The 17,920-nt window shown below is 48.9% G+C and overlaps 1 protein-coding gene across 13 annotated transcripts in view; it reads left to right on the forward strand.

The window, feature by feature from the left end:
• The window catches only part of MAP4K4 (mitogen-activated protein kinase kinase kinase kinase 4), a 173,407-nt gene that overhangs the window by 45,179 nt on the left and 110,308 nt on the right, over window positions 1-17,920 (forward strand). The gene's annotated exons all lie outside the window — the stretch shown is intronic.

A 17,920-nucleotide genomic window follows, 5' to 3' on the forward strand; every position in this document is an offset into this window, starting at 1 on the left:
AGATTTTAATTTCACTACTTTTAACTACTTTTAAAATAGTCTAGTATTTTTAAATAGTCTAGTATTTAAATAGTCTAGTATTTCACCAGATGAGTAGCTAGTATAGCAGACTTGATTTGTGAAAAAAGTATTTGATGGTGTGTTCCTTCAGTTTATTTGCATCTTTTTCGAATATGAAATGTAGCATGTGCAGCCTGTGAAGACACGTGGTTTCGGATTCGGTGTCACAAGATTTTTCCTGTAATAAGATTTCATGTTATAAAATAGGTTGAGTCGGAGGAATAGTAAAAGATGGAAAAAAGTGGAAATATACCCCCCTCCCCAATAATACTGCTCCCCTCTCCCCTCCCAGACAGACAGTGCTGCTAAGCAGATTGCCGGTTTCTTGTTTCTCACACATGATGCTCAGGGTGGTGTCATTCGCCCCCAGGTAAAATCAAAAGTAATAGAACCCATAACTGACTATGAATCCTGAATTTCTGCTGTGTTAACATAGCTACCTTTAGGCTGTTGTGTATGTAACTCTCTGATGCGTCTGTATTTGAAGTGCCAGACACACACACTCACACACACACTCACACTCTCTCTCTCACACACACCCACACACACACACCTCTCTCTCTCTCTCTCTCTCTCTCTCTCTCTCTCTCTCTCTCTCTCTCTCTCTCGCTCTCTCTCGCTCTCTCTCGCTCTCTCTCTCTCTCACTCTCACTCTCACTCACAGGGGCTTCTTAGAGCCTTGGTCTGAAGCACATTCCAGATGGGAGCGTGGGGTGTGTGCAGACCTGAGCACCCATGTGTGAGGGTGGTTAGAACTGCCTTTCCGGTTGTGAGCTACTTACTACTTGATTTCTGGAGCCGTTAGCTTGGGAAACAGAGCCCTAGGGTGTAAGCGCACCCCCTGTCCACTTTTGTTGCCTGCCCTTTTCCTTCTAAGTGGGTCTGTTCCTCAGATTCTTAACCTGTGATGCCCCCAGGAAGCCGGCTTCCCTGCTGTTGCTGCTGCCTGACATTCACACTCATGCCAAATTAGTTGAAATCCTATTTTCATGTGTCCTTTGACTTTTTTTTTTGGAATAAAATGTATGCTGGTATTTTTACTGTTGGTATGATGAATGAATAGTACTTTCATCGTGAGAAACTTATATTAAACTTTGTATTTTCTAAGTTTAAGAAGTGGCTTGATTCTCGTTGAGCTGCCCCAATAATGGATGTTATATTCAAGAGGACTGACTGCTTCTCACGACTAAATCACGGGCAAGGAGCTGATTTCTGCATCCTGTCCTTTGGAATTTAATTTTGTGGGATAGCTTTTCTTATTGCAAGATGAGAGCTTACTATAAAAATGCTGTTTTGGGGGTCTTGTATTATACATTTCAGACTATGCCTTTAACTATAAATGTTTATTTAAGGAAATTTAAACTTGAACCTACATTTCACTTCTGAGGACAGGACAGACCTTTGGAAAAAAATGTTTTTAGGCCAGATGTGGACCAGTTGCCTTAACTTCCCCCCTTCTCTCGATTTAGCTAGTTTCGATTTTTAGGTCCATCCTTTCTTCTTTAACATTTTTTTCCCTTTCCTGAATTCTTTACAGGAGCTGGAGATTTCTGGCATAGGATGTACTGTTGCTAAAACATAGGCAATATTGAAGAACCCGGGTTTTACTTGAAGGGTTAATTAGCAGCAACTACCTTTGTAACTAAACATTTTGTCCGTATGTCCCCACCCTTTTCTCTTGAACACATTTTGACGTTGGTGTCTGAAGATCCAGTCACTGCGAGCGTTCAGGATGAGGCCAGGAGAGTAGTCTGAAGGCCCGTCCCGGGGCTGTTTTTGTGCACACACCCTTGCTCAGCGTCGGCGTCTGCTTCTGCTGGGTTGGAGAAGGGAGAGCCAGGAGTTAGGTGCCCGTAGCAGGAGTAGACATTTCAAGGGTGGCCTAATTAAAGACTTCTTTAAAGGAACAGTCCGTCCCACCTTCTAATTAGGGACGGTCTGCGCCGCAGGGGCTCACAGATGAACACAGCTCGGTGTGGACAGGAACTTGGATGCTGTCTTCCAGCAACCGTATCCACCTCGTCTTCCTTCCAGGAGATTTTTTTTTCCTTCTAAGCCTCGATAAGGGACTAGAAAAGTTGTCTGAGGAAGCGAACAAATTAAACATCAAACAAAAAAGTCCCTGCATGTCATTTCATGACTAGATGTGTCCGATTTGGAGCAAGCAGTGGTCTTGGTTACTCTCTGCAGCAGCCTCTGGAAATGACTGGAAACACTAAGGAGGGGCTTGCTAGCTCAGCGGGCCCTCGTCTTGTGGTTCTAGCGGGAAATGCTTTGGGGGCACCTGGAAACCGGAGGGGATCACAGCTCTGTTCAACTCAGGGTGGAGTTAGTTCCTTTGGAGAAGAGGAGGAACTTTCGATGTCTTTCTAGCACGTTGATATGTTGGGTGTTTTGTGGTATGTTTTCTACATCATGTAGTTCAGAGGAGCAGCCACAAACCGAGTCTTTGGTGTAAAGCAGAGCGTCTCAGTGTTCTGTGGGGTTTTCCAGAGAAAGTTGGTGGTACTATATGTAAATAACACACGAATCTTGATTTTTGGCTTCTGAAGAAGAGTCTAGAGTCCGGTAAGTGAAGCTGTTCAAAGCAGGGCAGCCCGAGGAGTAGATTCCCATTTGCACGCCCACCTTAAAGAGCTTGTGCTCACAGGAGCACGCCTGTGTGTGCACCTGTGTGCCTGTGTGTGCATGGGAGTGACGCACGCTCTGGTGTTTGCCTCGTAAAAGTACGCAAGCATCACAGCGAAAACCATTCACCACTGTTGTGCTTTGGGATTGAAATCACAGTTGTTTACTGTCAGGTGAGGAATTTATGGAAGAGCTTTCCTGGGTCCGCTTTATGTTTACCATTTCTCGATGCTGAACTTGGACTGTGAATTGGGGGCTGCTTTTAGAAACGAGGAGCGAGGGCACCTGTCCGGGGTCTGCAGGATGACCTCGCAAAGGGGCTTGGATCTGCGGGCAGCCCCTGCCCTCCTGTCCTTTCAAATCACTTCCTCAGGGCCCTCCCCTCCGCAGCTGCCCCCACGGGCCGCCCGGATCTGCTTCCGGCGAAGTGTGCTCTCCTGTCGTGCTTGTGTGCCACTTCCACTGCCCCTGCTGGTGTGTTGGCAAGTGTGGCAGGGTTTTAATAACAGCTTTTCTGCAGGGAATTCCGTCTTCCACAGGAGCACGAAGTCACATTCTCATCAGGTGACAGAGCGTGAGGTCAGCAGGAACGGAGAGGAGACAGCAGACTTTAGGAGTTAGTAGATTTCAGTAGAATATATTAAAGCGGATACCAGCTTTGTATAAAAGAAGGGCGCCCCCCTTTTATTTTTATAAATAAACTGGGAGGCAGAATACCTGGACAGGAGACTGGCGCTCTCCGTGTGGCCAGTGCTGCATCCCAGTCCCAGCCTGGGGATCGGGAGACCGCGTGGGTTAGCGCGAGTCTGAGTGTCTCATCTGCAGAACGGGGCTCAGACCAAAGACCAGAGCAGGTGATTCCTTAAGTCCCTTTGGTCATTCAGCAGGAATTTATTGGGTCCCTGCCGAGTGAGGCACTGTGTCTCCAGGTGTTCAGATCTCAGGAGATAAAGGGAGCAGGTAGTGGGAAGTGGGCATCAAACAGTCAGTGGTGATGTGAGGTCGGCGCGGGCCTGCTCGGAGGTCCTGGAACTGCCCCGGGACTGGCTTGTATTATTACAAGACAGGCGACCCCTCCTTAGTGAGGGAGGGGCCTGGCCACAGGCAGCTGCATGTGGAGCAGAAGCCGAGTCTGGATTTGAGGAGCATTAGTTCCCTTGGGACATGTGCGATCCTGGTTGGCCGCCCGGGGTTTGCCTGCTTCTGAAGTGTCCATGTGCGCTGCTGTCACGACAGAAGTGTTGGGGGACTCTCAGGGTAGGTGAACCCTGGTCAGTCTGTCACTTCTATCCAGGTCACTTCGGAAGGTCCCTCTTTTCCTGAGTGGCAGGCCTGCTAGTCTGTAACTGATGGGGGGGTGTGTTTCTTTTGGTTTGCTTTTGTTTTTGAATTTGAGGCTTGACATACTGCTTGGGGAAAAACATTCACAGCTTCAAGCATAGTTCTACCCAGAGAGAATGATCTGGAGGTCTTAAAAGTGGAGGTGCTTGTATTGAAATTCGCTTTGCAGTGAAAATGGCACAATGTCTGCATCCTCATGGGTTAAAGGGACAGGTCTGCAGACCGTGGTGTGAAGTGTGGCCTGTGTTGGTGACCTGTGGGCAGGCCCCATAGTGAGACAGGGCTGGAGCAGGCATCTGCAGGCCAGGGCGTGTCTTGGGAGTTTTTGGTAAGTGACCACCTCTTAGTTTCTGCGTCGGATGCAGTGAAGATGAAGCACTTGAGCTGCGCCCTCCTGGGAGGAGGGCCTTTGTGAACAGCGTCTGTGGTGTCCGGATGGGGGTCTCGTCGTTGCCCTCATTGCCCTCATTGTCATCAGAGCACAGCCATGTCTGGGTCTCTGGAGGTCCATGTGTGACTGATGTTAAGTCTGCAGATAGCACAGGCTCAAAGCGTATTTCTGGGGGTAACCTGTGGTTTGGCGGGGCTGGGAGCAGATGCTTTTTGTCAGGTCTGAGTGGCCTGTGGTTGGGACACCAGAGCACTGCCCTCCTGGCTCCTGTCCCTGGACACCAGCTCCCTGGCCTGGTGTTTCTGTGATGGACACTCTTCAGAGCACCTGCCTTTCTCTTGTCCCTGCTTGGACAACAAGGGAGGGATGGGCAAAGGAGTAGACAAGGCATCTCTTTCCTCCCAGAGTCTTTTGTTTTTCAAATCTTCTTTCTTATGTAGCTTCCCCAGAATGGGGTAGGAGGGACTTGGGTGCAGTTTGGGCAATGAGCGGGTAGAGTGGAGTGGAGGGAGGAGGCACACGTATAACTGATTCAACAGGTGCCCTTTAAACTGCCTTTTGTACACCTTGAGCGCCTGCAGTCCGACCTGTGGAGCACGCTCACTTACGCACTTTCCACGTGCGCCGGCCTCCACCTCCGTGTGGTCTCGGGGGCCGGCGGGGCAGGTGTCAGCTGTCCTTACCGGGGTGGTGGCTCCTGCCCTCTCCCAGGACAAGGGACCTGGGGTCTGGAAAGCCAGCCCGCGGCTGTCCCCGAAGAGAATAGCACTTCCCAGACTCTGCAGTGTGCAGTTCCCTGTTTGTTTTTTGTTATCTTTTTCTTCTGAACCTCCCTCCTTTCCAGGGTTGTAAAGTGGATTAAAATTAATTTTCTCTTGGAATGGAAAGTTTTATGACACGCCCTAAGATAAATGCGGTCACCCCAAGGTATCGAAAGCCTGGTCTGTGAACGAAAGATTACTCGACTGTCAGTGATAATAAAACAGCCCTGGAACCACATGGCCACACAGGTTTAAAGTTCTCGGGCTGTGTTCACGGTGCGCCAGCTCAGCTTTTATTGAACAGTTAGTTTCTCAGTGATTCATGTTCTTATCTAACAGGTGGCTTTATCTCCTTCGTCTGTGTTGGTTCATTCTTGGCTCAGGAGAGAATGCCACGCCCTAATCAACCTGCGTTTTCTCAGGTCCTTTTCATATAACAACACCCAGCCCATGTTCTGATTATCACAGTGGACGAGCTCATGCCTTATGCCAGAGGCACTTTGCATCAGGAAGTTTCAGGGAGGAGGAGGAGGAGGAAAGAGGAAAGAAAGAGGATGTTCAGGGTACGCGCAGCCCGGCGCTGTGCTGGTGCTGTCACCTGGGGGGATTTGCTTAAATCAGCGGTCCCCAACCTTTCTGGCACCAGGCACGGGTTTTGTGGAAGACGGTTTTTTCATGGCCGGGGGCGGCAGGGTTGGGGGAGACGGTCCAGGCGGTAACGCGAGCGATGGGGAGCCGCAGACGAAGCTTCCCTCGCGCACCACCACTCACCTCCTGCTGTGCAGCCCCGTCCCTAACAGGCCTCGGACCGGTACTGGGGGTTGGGGACCCCTGGCTTAGATGATGTGATAAGTATCCCCATGTAGCCGAAGAGAAGACCGGAGGCTCAGCCAGGTTAAGTTAGCTGTTTGTGGTCACGGAGCTTGAAGGTTCAGAGGTGGCGTTCAAGTTCATCCCCTAAGCTGCACCAGGAGTTTTACGTCGTTATCGCTGCCCTGCTTCCGACCGTGAAGCCACGTGAATCCCAGTCCTCTTTCAGTGGGTTCCAGGCCCCCACTGCAGGGTACACCAGCAGACACTGCCAGCTCTGTGCCTGCTGCCGGGTAAACGATGCCAGTGACCAGCATTTACTGCACGTTTTGTGCCTGCCAGCAGTTACTTAGCTCCAGGAGTGGAGTGTCCTTGTACACATGCTATCCGATCTGATGCTTCCAGTCAACACCAGGAGGCGAACACTGTGTCTCCATTTTTTAGATGATGAAACTGAGGCTTGGAGAAGTTTTTGCGATTTGCCTGAGATTCTGTAGGGCCGGTCAGTGGCAGAGCTATGATTTGACTTCCTTGTTAAGCTTAAACGCCTTCCCAAATTGGCCTTTGATTAAAACAGTTTCTACAGCACACACTCCCCCCAGCACCCCATGGTTTTTCAGAGAAAGTCTTTGTTTGAAATAAACGGTTTTGAAATGCGCCTTTGGCATTTTGAACAGAAACATTCTCACTGTGCTGTTCGCAGGAGACCGTGGAAACACATTCCCCGAGGACTTGGCGAAATAGGGTAGATAGCCATCTTTTCTGTTGAGGTCCTGGATCCTGGGAAATCAAGTCATTGGCATCCTGGGGTGAACAAAGCAGGAATGTAGATTTTAACAAGTAGGTGTGTCACTTCTAGCATTTTTACGTGTTGTACTTCCAGACAGTTTCGTCTGCAAGGATCCACTGAGGTTTGTTTAATCTAAACTTGCAACTGTAGGACACCCAGTGAAAACATTTCCAAGGTCCAGTCTAGAAGGCAGTTCATTTGTTTCAAGCAGTACTCATTATAGAAATTGCCAACACATTAAGGGATTTTGGTGATTGCTTTGGATTTAATCAGTTATGCACCTTTTAGACAGTTGCTGCAACCTTTTGTGGTTTAAAGAGTTAAGGGCCAGTCACACCAAGATGCTTTAACTCTTTTTTTTTTTTTTTTTTTTTGCGGTATGTGGGCCTCTCACTGTTGTGGCCTCTCCCGCTGCGGAGCGCAGGCTCAGCGGCCATGGCTCATGGGCGCAGCCGCTCCGCGGCATGTGGGATCTTCCCGGACCAGGGCACGAACCCGTGTCCCCTGCATCGGCAGGCGGACTCCCAGCCACTGCACCACCAGGGAAGCCCAGATGCTTTAACTCTTTAAACCACAGAAGGTTGAGGCAGTAGTGGCTTGTGGGCATCTTAGCTCCTGCTGCTTGGGGATTTCTCTGTGGGCCTTGCAGGAGCCACTGAAGTTCAGCCCCGAGGAGGGAGGACGGCCAGCCTTGGGAGGCGCAGGGGCAGGGGTGGGCTTTTATCGTTGGTCCCTATTTTCCCGGTGAAACGAAGGGAGGGATGATTGACCAGCCAGGTGTGTTTGTTGTTTTCTTTCTATTAGTTGCAGAGATTCAGTCAGAGAATCGCTTTTGTTTTCCAGTGTTAGATTAACATCCGACGCCATCTGCATCTTCCGTTGGTGTGAATGTGAGATGCTCTCAAGGGTGGAGAGAATCTGCAGGTCGACTGTCAGATTCAGGCACTGGCCACTGCCCAGCTCTGTGGGAAATCGCTTTCAAGTGTGGCTTCTGACGTTGTCCTGGTCACAGTATAAAGTTGGAGGCTCCGAGCTGGGGAAAGCATTGTTGTTTTCACTAAGCAGAGTGAGTAAAACCAAGCCCTAGAGTGTATGGGGGCCCGCTGGCTGGTCCCAAAGGGAGCAGCATCTCCTCAGTCCTCAGCAGCTCCTCGCTGGGAAGCTTGAGCCTGATGACTTTGGTTTCTGACGGTTTGGCAGGGAAAAGCGTGGAGACGGAAGGCGGGGTGGTGGTTTGGCAACGGGGTGGGGCGGGGGTCCAGGGCAGCGTTTGTAACGGCCGGATGCCGAGACCCGGCTTGGATGCCGCCTCCAGACAGTGAGCAAATGTGCGGTGGTTAAGTGTGTTTCTCTTTATTTATTGACGCCTTGCTCCGGAAGGAATTAAAGGTGACCATTAGCTGTCCAGAGAACCTGTTCAGGTGAAACATTCGTGGATGGGAACCGCTGCTTCCTTAGGAATATTACGTTTGCCAGGAAAACCCAGTGAGGTGTGGACCTTGTTGGCTAGATTTGGGAATCACTAACGAGTAAGGGAGTGACATGGTTTGTCAGATGCTTTTTTAAATTTTAATTTGCTGTTTTGATGTCTTTTTTTTTTTAAGCAGACCGAAAAATTCTCTATTCTAGGCTAACATTCTTAAAGCTTCCCTTGTGGACTTCCTAGTAAAGGCCCTTTGTGTGTCACGCAGACTCTGAGTTCACATGACCGGTGCTGGGAATGAATAACCCTCAGAGGCAGGGAAGGGAGAGGCTGGCCCGTCTTCTGCTCCTTTCATACTTGTTTACTCCCATCAGCACCCGGCGCACATCTCCCATTATCCCTGTCCCCAGGGGAGATGCTTCTGGAAGAAAACCCTTACTGAGAATCTAGGCGCCTGGGACAGCTGTTGAAGGAACAGAAACTCCAGAAGATGATACTTGGCGTACCATCCCTGTGTCTGCACAGATGACAAGTTTTTGGTCTCTGTTTTTCTCTCCCTGCTTCCCACTTTTTGTTGTTGCATGAATCCTTTCTTCCTCGGCGTGTTCCCATCTGCCTGTTAACGTTTCCTAATTAAACAGAGGCGCCTGTTTAGTGGCGAGCACCCTGCCTTGGTGCGGAGTCCTGCAGAGTGGTCTTCTGCCTTGAAGGGGGGAGCCCATGGGGGCTGGGCTCAGGCTCCTGCGGGTGCTGGACAAGGCGGTTTGCTGCCCGCCTTCTCGTTGCCTGGTGACGTTACTAAGGGCACATCTGTCTGTAGTAACTTCCTCCTGTTTCTGTGTGTGGCAGGGCAGCTTTATTCATAGTGTGATTCTCACATTTCAGGTGCTCTGAGTTGGTTCCCTATTGGCCCTTCTTCTGACCCGTTTATCCAGGTTGTCGATTAGCAAAGTCAGTTGCTCCAGCCTAGGAATTCTCCGCATCACCCTTCTGCTTTTCCTTCTCAAAAGTTTTAAAGTGCTTTCTTCTAAATAAGAAGTAAAGCATTTATTTCTAATTTAGACCTTCTTATAGATCAGTTTGCATTTTTTGAGGGGGATTCTTTAAATTTATCATGAGAATTCCGTGAAAGGACTTAGAACTTAATTGTGTGCCTTAAATCAGACAGCGAATCTCTGAGCCTTGTCACCGGTCTCTGAGGAGGATTTGACTGCAGCGCGCTCTTACTGAGGCCCCTTTGCTTTAGCAGGAAAGCAGTATTGACGTACAATTCAGCGTGTTTTGTTGGAGGGGAACCTTTGCCCTTACGAACACTTGGGTGCTTTGAGCCGTAGGCACAGGCGTGAGGCGACGGCTCCTGGCCCCTTTCCTTAGTTCACCGCCCGGGGTGGACCTGAGCGGGTCCACACGGTGTGGAGCTGCCTCCTCCCTGCTTCACAGGGCTCGGCGGGGGGGGGGGGGGGGCGGGCAGCTGAGGGCCGCCTTGCTTTCAGTGCTGGACCTACACGGTGGGACTTGCCGAGCTGGGATTTTGTGCCCAGGCTTTCTGGGCACGTAAGAGTAATTTCCTGGGCTCTGCTTGCCTGGGCGACTTGGTTTCGTTTTGTCTTTGGTTGAGAGGAGGTGAGGAGAGGTCGTTTCATTGTGTTGACGAGGTTTAAAGTAAGCTCACTACAGTGAAGAATTTGGAGTAGAAATGTCCACGCACTTGCAGTTTAAGTTAAAGGCAGAATCAAGTGCATCACCTCTGCCTTTTCCTGGGTCAGCTGTGTTTCAGGAAGTCATGAAGACACCTTGACCATCATGAACTCATGGGGTCTCAGTGCTCCTTCTTAGACTTGCTGTAAAGTTTTAGTGTGAGCCTTAACACAGACCTGCTTAAGCTGAGCCGGAATCTGGACCCTGACGCCATCTTGTCCAAACTCTTCTTGTCTTGCTGCCGGGAGCACCTGCCTCCTAGCAGTTGAGAAATACTGTTGAAATAGTGTTGAAAGTCAGGGGTAAAGTGGTCGGTGGTGATGGCCTGGAGTCTAACCCGTGTCACTTTTACCACGTGCGTTTGATCATCGCACGGCCTCCCTCACTTACAGACTATCCTGCTGTGCTCTGAAGAATGTTCACGTTAATATTTACTTGGTGGGTTGTTTTGGGGGAAGATCCTTAACGCTGTTGCTGTTCTTCCGTTGTACTTCATGCAGAGTGCAGTGGGTTTGTTGGACTTTTTAAAAGTATCTGTGTGTCCCTTTGGGGTCAGGAGTAATAACAGGAGGGAAACTTCTTTCATGTAAAAAGCTTGGCACATAAAGAGCCTTGGGACTTTGCTTTATATAATTACAGAGCTATAAGAAAGTCATTGAAATGATTACAGTTTGACAAGTGCTTTTGCAAATAATGATATATTAACTTTATTTTTTTAGATCATCCTGTGTTGATAGCCTCAGAATACTTTGTACAGGACGTAGAAAGTACTGTGTATATAATCTCTCTTTCTGTGTCTCTGTCTCTCTATAAAATTCGAGAATGCCATCCTGGTCAGTAATAACAGTAAGTGAATAGATTGGATCTATAGAAAAGTAATCTGCAGTCTGCTAGCGGTGAAAATCAAGACTCGAACACAGTCCAAATTCTTTTTTTTTCAGTAAACAGACATAGTAGTGATAGGTCATTTAATAGAGCCTCCATGGAAAAACAAAACTTTTAAAATAGTTTTTATAGTAATGAATATAGTCATGGAACCCTGTATTCTTGGAAGATGATACATCAGAGATATCTGTGTGTCAGAATTGTTGTAACAGTAGCTATTTCACATCCTTTCTCTGAAGAGGTGCCGCAGAGGGCTTTGAGGACGCGCTGGATGCTGTCAGGGTTGTGCCGTTCTGCGTTCATTTATGGTTCGGATCAGGTCGGTATCAAGGGCGATGAGTTTCATTATTTACTCAGGTTCTCCCAGGACGGGGCTTCCCACCCGCTTTCCTGTGATCACCTTCACCCTGCCTGACGCCGCAGCTTTGCTGTAGACACTCGTCCTCTTAAGATGAAACGTGTGACCTGAAGGAAAGAGAGAAAACACTAGGGAAACCTGGCAGAGGTCGGCAGTATAGACATTAGAGATGATCACACTCACACCTCAGGAGGTACGTTCTCTTGGGGTTAGATCGATCTCCTGGGAGTTGGACACTATGAACTTGGATTTGCCGTTTTAACTTCAGGTATTTTAGCGTTCTGGTTTTCCTTGTCATTAGCCTGCGGAGGCTCATTAAGTCAGGCTAGACTTTGCTCTATTTGAATAAAGTTTGCTTCCTTGGGTTTCCTTGGGCATTTTTCTCCTAGAAAGAGGTCTTATCTATTTCCCTTCTCCGTAAGGAGTCTTGTGTGACACCATCTCCTCGGCATTTCCTCCGAGTTTGCTGTCCGGAATTCTCCAACCTAGAGGAAGGCGGTTGGTTTGTGAAGGGGAACTGTAATAATACAAGTGAAAATTAACCGAGCTTTTCCTTTAATTCCTGAAAAAAATTTTTTTAGACTCTATTTCACTTAAGCCTTTAAAATATTTCTGGGTTTTCAGTGCTCTCTAGTTTCTTAAAGAGCTGGCTCCAGACCCACTGAGACATCTGCATACGAACTAGATGAAAACGAAAAAAAAAAGCAGTGGAGAGGCAGCCGACAAATACTGTTTGTTAGAATAATACAGTTTCTTTTTTTTTTTTAAATAGCTCAAAACTGAGTCTTTTAACTTGTTGGCACTTAGATAAAGAAAGACTAGATTGAGTCCAAAGAATTACCTTTAAATCTTTGGAATTGTAAGAACTCTGGGAACAAAGTCATGTTTAAGCAATAGTAACTAGAGTTTTAAAGGGAAGCATTTGTTTTATGAACTTGCTATAGAAGGTAAGATACCATTGTGACAATACGGGTTTCTTTTCACTTGGTCTGGGTGTAGATGTGGTACTTGAAGACGATATAAAGTAAGGTTTGGGGGTTTGTGGTCATTAGGCCTTTCTTCTCGTAATTTTTCATGGTTGTGTAGATCTTGGAGCTGGTGGCGCTTGATCGTTTCCAGTGATTCGCCCGAGGGGTGACATCCAGCAGAATGGCTGCAGCATCTCTGTGTGGCTGTCGCCTGGGTGCCGGCGTACAGGCGTGAGTGGGAGAGTCAGCCCCTCTTCCCGAGACTTCTCACCTTGTAGTCAGGCAGTTAGATTCCCGTGAGGGTGGGAGCTCGGAGGAGAAAGGGACGCTGAACCCCTCTTCAGCCGCCGCTTCCCCGTCGCGGCACCTGGGCAGAGGTAGCGGTAGGTGACCACACCTGGGCTGACTCCTGGTGGGTCCGTCAGAGTGGGCGAGTTAACTTACCCTGTCCATCTGCTCATTTGTCTGGAAAACTAGGGCTGGGGGTTCCCTGCCAAATAGGGTTGTTTTTAGGACTAGAAGGTGTGTGGAAGGTGAGTTGACTTTTAGTTTAGTGTCCAGTAAATGGTGTCATGATTCAGGTGATGACCTTTGGCATCAGGAACTGTGAATCCCACATTCTGAGAGATTAAAAATCTGGAAGAAGTCCACATGGAAAGAAGGTGGAATCTGGGAATTGCCACCCCTTGATAAAAGTCTGCGTGTGGCCTGGCCTCGCTGTCTGTGTTGGGGGGTCCACGGCCAGCCCAGGTGGCACAGGGGTTGTGTCCCCTGCCCTGTCCCCTCTGGGCAGAGAAGGCCCCCCTGGCAGTGACTCGAGTTCCTGGGGTTTGGAAGGCCAGGGGAGCTGTCAAAGGCGGTCCTTCTGAATAGAACCTCTGTCCGGCCTGGGCCTTCATACTCCCGTTCAGGCCTGAGTACAGAAGCACTTTTGATACCATCTGCTGAGCTGTCAGCTCTTGTGGAGGTAAAATGGCTGGAGTGGCACAGGGGGAGACTAGGAGGGGCACGGCCGCCTAAATGGGAGCCCTTTAACAAAAGTCTGGCAGTAGACGGGATTTCCTCATTCCAGATCCCTGTGAAGAGCCCCCCAAGCATGTGGTGGACAGAGCTGCTCTGTGGTCCACTGGGGGCTGGCAGAGGGCTGGACGCCTCTGAGCTGACACGCTAACCCCCTGAGCACTGGCCCTCCCTGGGTGGGTGTGCGTGGAGCTGGGGGAAGAGAGGGTGATGGGAAGCCGAGGTCTGCTTCCTGCTAGTTTGCAGCCGCTGGTGGGGGCCGGGCTGTCGTGCTGCCTGTGGTGGAAATGTGACTTCTGATCAGCACCCGCTAGGCAGCTCCTGGGGGCGCTGACCAGAGTAGGGTGGTGGCCGAGCACCCCGTGCTGGGTTCCCCACTCTGTCACTGCCTGGTTGTGTCGCCGGGGCCACCTGCAGTGCAGGCAGCAGTAGGGCCTCGGACTCGGTTCCTGCAGAGCTCCAGGGAGAGTCCCGTCTAGAGGGGCTGCAGAAGGAGGCCCTCGGGGACCCCTGTTCTTAACCTTCCTGCTCTCACCCGCCAGCGGGTGAAGGCTCTGCTCTCAGGCTGCCAGGGGCTGGACCGGAGCGGGTTCCCAGCCGAGCCACTGGGCACCGCCGGGTATTAGTACAAGCCTTGACACGGTCGGACGACTTCGGATGCTGTGTTTATATCATTTTCTCTGGATTTCCTCTTGATGGTTGTGATTTTCCTAGGGTTTTGGTGGCCAAGTCGGTAGGCTTAGAAAATCAAATTTCAATTCATTTCTTCCCAATTGAAGTATGACCATAGTTGTTAACAAGAATGGCAAACAGAGCGGGGAAGTCCTTCTTTGCATCTTCTAGCTAAAGAAACCGTGAGCAGAGTAGTGGTTTTCAGAAGATATTAAATCCACCCATAGTTCTGGCAAAGAAGCCCCAGAGTTTGTGGATTTGAGACTCCACAGCAGCGCAGTGAGATGAGTAACTGGGAAATTCAAAAGAACTCTCCTGGTGCATTTAAAACAGGACCTGACTTGAATAGGTCAGTGCCGGGCACAGGGCGCCTACGCGGGACTGTGGGTGGAGAGAGGTGGACCCGGAGGCCAGCCACACACGGTGGGGCGCTGAGAGCTCCTGCCTGAGCACATAGGCGCTGATGGCAGCAGTGCTGTCACATCTGTCATCGCCACAGCTTTACTTAGGTGGGAAGTCTGTGTGGGATTGATGTTCCTGAAAGAGGATTTATTTAACATACTTATAAATATTGTTTACTCAGAGGAACAGTGAGATTAAAAGACCTATGTATTGCATATGTATATTTGTGCATGCATAAAACTATACCTTACAGAAATAAAATATGAACACCACGCCCATATAGCATCGTACTGCACTACTACACATAAAGGTGTCTCTGGAGAACTGTATCCACATTGCACCTTGCTGTGAAATCATGACTTATTTTATTGGAAAAGTCGTTACCCTGAGCGTCAGGTCACTTGGAATCTAACCTCCTTTGGACACTGTGATCTTGTCTGATCCTGCCTTCCGGCTCAGATTCCCATTGGTCAGATGAGGACAAGGACATCCTTGCCCTGCTTGCCTCCCGGGGGTTGTTGGCATGGCCCATTTTGTGAATATACATATGGGAAGGCATGTTTGGGAAGTAGGTAATGACTTGGAAGATGGTGTGCCGTACATACTGCATACAAACATGTTTTAATGGTACCTGGGGAATGAGTTACGTGGATAGTTTCGTGGTGGTATTAATCGCCTAGTAGTTGTGTGTGCGCTAAAGCTCTGAGATTTTTGTGAAGCTGATGATACCTGCATACTACAGACCCCTGACTTCCTGGTCATACTTGTTGCTCAGAATTTGGCTAATTTAGTTGACGCAAACCAGGACCCCGACTTCTTCCGTATTTTGGCTCGTTTGCTTCCCCTACTAATTATTCCTCTTTTCTTTCTCCTGCATTCTCCCTTCTTTATACACATCCCTAGAAATCCTAAATGCTTTTAATTGAAATAATATCAGATTGAAATGTTTATTTCACTTAAGTGATCAAATTTAGGATCACTGATAGTTGGGCAAGCTGACACGGTGTATAGTCCCTTTCAGCGCTGTAGAAATAGGCGGTGTTATCCATGAAATACTGTTCCAGAAGTGTTAACCGGAATCTAAGGTGAAATTGGGGCTAGAGGAACAGGTTAACAACACAAGTGATATAAAGGAATCATCAGATAAATCCAAAACGTGAGCCCTTCTATGAGGCAGCTGGCCCTGTTTCTTCAAAAAGTCAGCACCGTGGCTTCAGAGGTGCTGGAGGGATTGACGTGGAAACAAGCTCGAAGCGGGGCAGGGGCGTCGGGCACATCTGAACGCGGGCCGGGTGTTGGATAATCTGGGGATTGTTTTTCTTCGCTGTGACAATGGCCTGTGGTGCTGGCACGAGGATACTCTCCTCTGTGCTTAGGATTGAGGTCTCTTGATGTTTATGGCCTATTTTGAAATGGTTCAGTGGGGAAATCTATCCTATTAAGAGAAATAGATAACTGTGTGAAAATGGTAATAAACGTTGACTGTAGGTATTCAGTAAGTGGGTATTCCTTATATTTAGGACCATTCCTTCCACGTCCTGCGTGTTTAGCAATCTCGCGATGAAAGGTTAGCAGTACTTCCTGCGTGTTTAGCAATCTCGCGATGAAAGGTTAGCGGTACTTCCGTCTTGGAGACAGTTCCTCTACAGGCTGTACTTTAAACTGTAGCCTCAGCATGAATTCTTCCGAAGGCCTTTCTTTGCCACCCTGACCTGCGGCCTCTTTTCAGCTTACTTGTTTAATCTTTAACAGTGAAAGATTGTACCCCTTACTGCAAGGTGTGGGTGGTAGGGGGATGCTCTGAACAGCCCCCCTGACCCCCCATGGCTCTCTTCACCTGGGGCCATGGACCCTTCTTATCCTCCACTGCTGCTGGGAAAAGTTCCTCCTTTCCCCCATAAATTAGACTAATGTGAGCCTCTGTGCTATAAAAGTCTTTGGAATGAAAGAAAACTGAGGTTATTGGCCTTGACCGTCCCTTCTCTTTCTGAGTGGCGGGGTGGTGGATGGCAGGGAAGCTGGTGGCTGCAGAGGGGTCCTGGGAGGGAGGATGAGGGGTTTGTGAATCGGGGAACTTGATTTGATTTTTGTGCGAGGGGAGCATCGCCACGTCTTAAGGGTGGGCTGTGAGGGCTCTCAGTCTTTGTGGTGTCACCCAGGTCTCTCTAAAGTGACTTCTCAGCAGTAGAAACAAGCAGTGATTTGAATCGAGTGGGTAGTTGTTTTTTTTTTTTTTTTTTTTTTGCGGGACGCGGGCCTCTCACTGCTGTGGCCTCTCCCGCTGCGGAGCACAGGCTCCGGGCGCGCAGGCTCAGCAGCCATGGCTCACGGGTCCAGCCCCTCCGCGGCATGTGGGATCTTCCCGGACCGGGGCACGAACCCGCGTCCCCTGCATCGGCAGGCAGACTCTCAACAACTGCACCACCAGGGAAGCCCCGAGTGGGTAGTTTTGAAGGAGATTAATCTTAAGCCTTTGATCTCCAGCCCCGACCAGATTTAGAGCTTTATCGTCTAAGGGTTGGGTGTTTCTTTTTCATTTTAAAGTTTTCTTAAAACTAAAACGTTGTGTGTTTTTTCCTAACGTGTTTCCGGCTTCAGGATCTCCAAGCTCATTTCCCTTTGTGTTTCCTGTGCTCGGAAATAATTCTTGCAAGCTCTGTCTGGTTGCAGAGGTTGAGGCGACTTCTTTCCCCTGGAGACATTTTGTTGATGGTCGGTCAGAGGGGATGGCTGGGTGGGACCATGGGCAGGGGACCCCGTCTGGTGAGGAAAACCTCAGGGACGTGTTTGAGACAGACTCTCAGGAAGAGTAAACCAACAGCAAACGTGAACCCTCACTGGAGGTTGGTTGGAGAGGTCCTATAATTTACCCTGGTTTTTATTAGAAATTAAAAAGAAATTAAATTGTAAAGAGCTTCTCCCACAAGTAAGGCTTTTCAGAAGCTCTTCAGTTTGGAGTTCAGGAAGGTTCTCCTCGTGGCAGCCTGCGTTGGCGTGTCTTTGGCCTTGGTTGTGCTGAAATCTGTCGTCTCCAGCTTGGCCTTGTCCTTGAACTCTCAGACCCCAGGAAAGAACACCAATACTGAGCATTTGGTGTGAACAAATGTCTCAGCCTTCGGAGATGCTTCTGCCTGTTTTAATCCAAACCAGAGTTCTTGGGCTGTGGCTCCAGGCGGGTCTCCTAGACAGAGATGTCCCCTCTAAGGGACACCCGCTGTATGCGGGGTGTATGGCAGGAGATGTGCTTTAATGAGTGCTGTGACAGCTTGACTTACTGATAACCGGGCTAGAATGAGCTGTAATATTCTGTTGCTTGTCCTCAGACCTGTTATTTTTCTTTCCCTTTTTCTTACTTTCCCACAAATAAAACTGGCTTTTGGATTTGGTGCCTTGCTAGAAAGCGGTACTGTTGCTCCAATAAAAGATTGGCTTTCAGACATTTTTGGAGCAGCTAACTGAAACACAGATCGTCTTTCTTTTTTTCTTAATTGTTACTTATTTGTATGTTTCCTCTTTACACGTGGCTTATTACTGCAATTACTTAAGCTGCCTTTCTAAGTATATGATTATCTTGCATCATAATCACAGTAATATTTTAATATCATAACGATTTGGAGGCACTGAAGTGACTTTGTGTTTCCACATCCAGTTAGGGGGTACACGTTCTCCTTTTCGGTAAGATTTGGACCTGTTTCCTCTGTAACTGACCAGTG

The sequence above is a fragment of the Grampus griseus genome (assembly GCF_964374135.1).
Source record: "Grampus griseus genome assembly, chromosome: 15".
Classification (NCBI taxonomy): domain Eukaryota; kingdom Metazoa; phylum Chordata; class Mammalia; order Artiodactyla; family Delphinidae; genus Grampus; species Grampus griseus.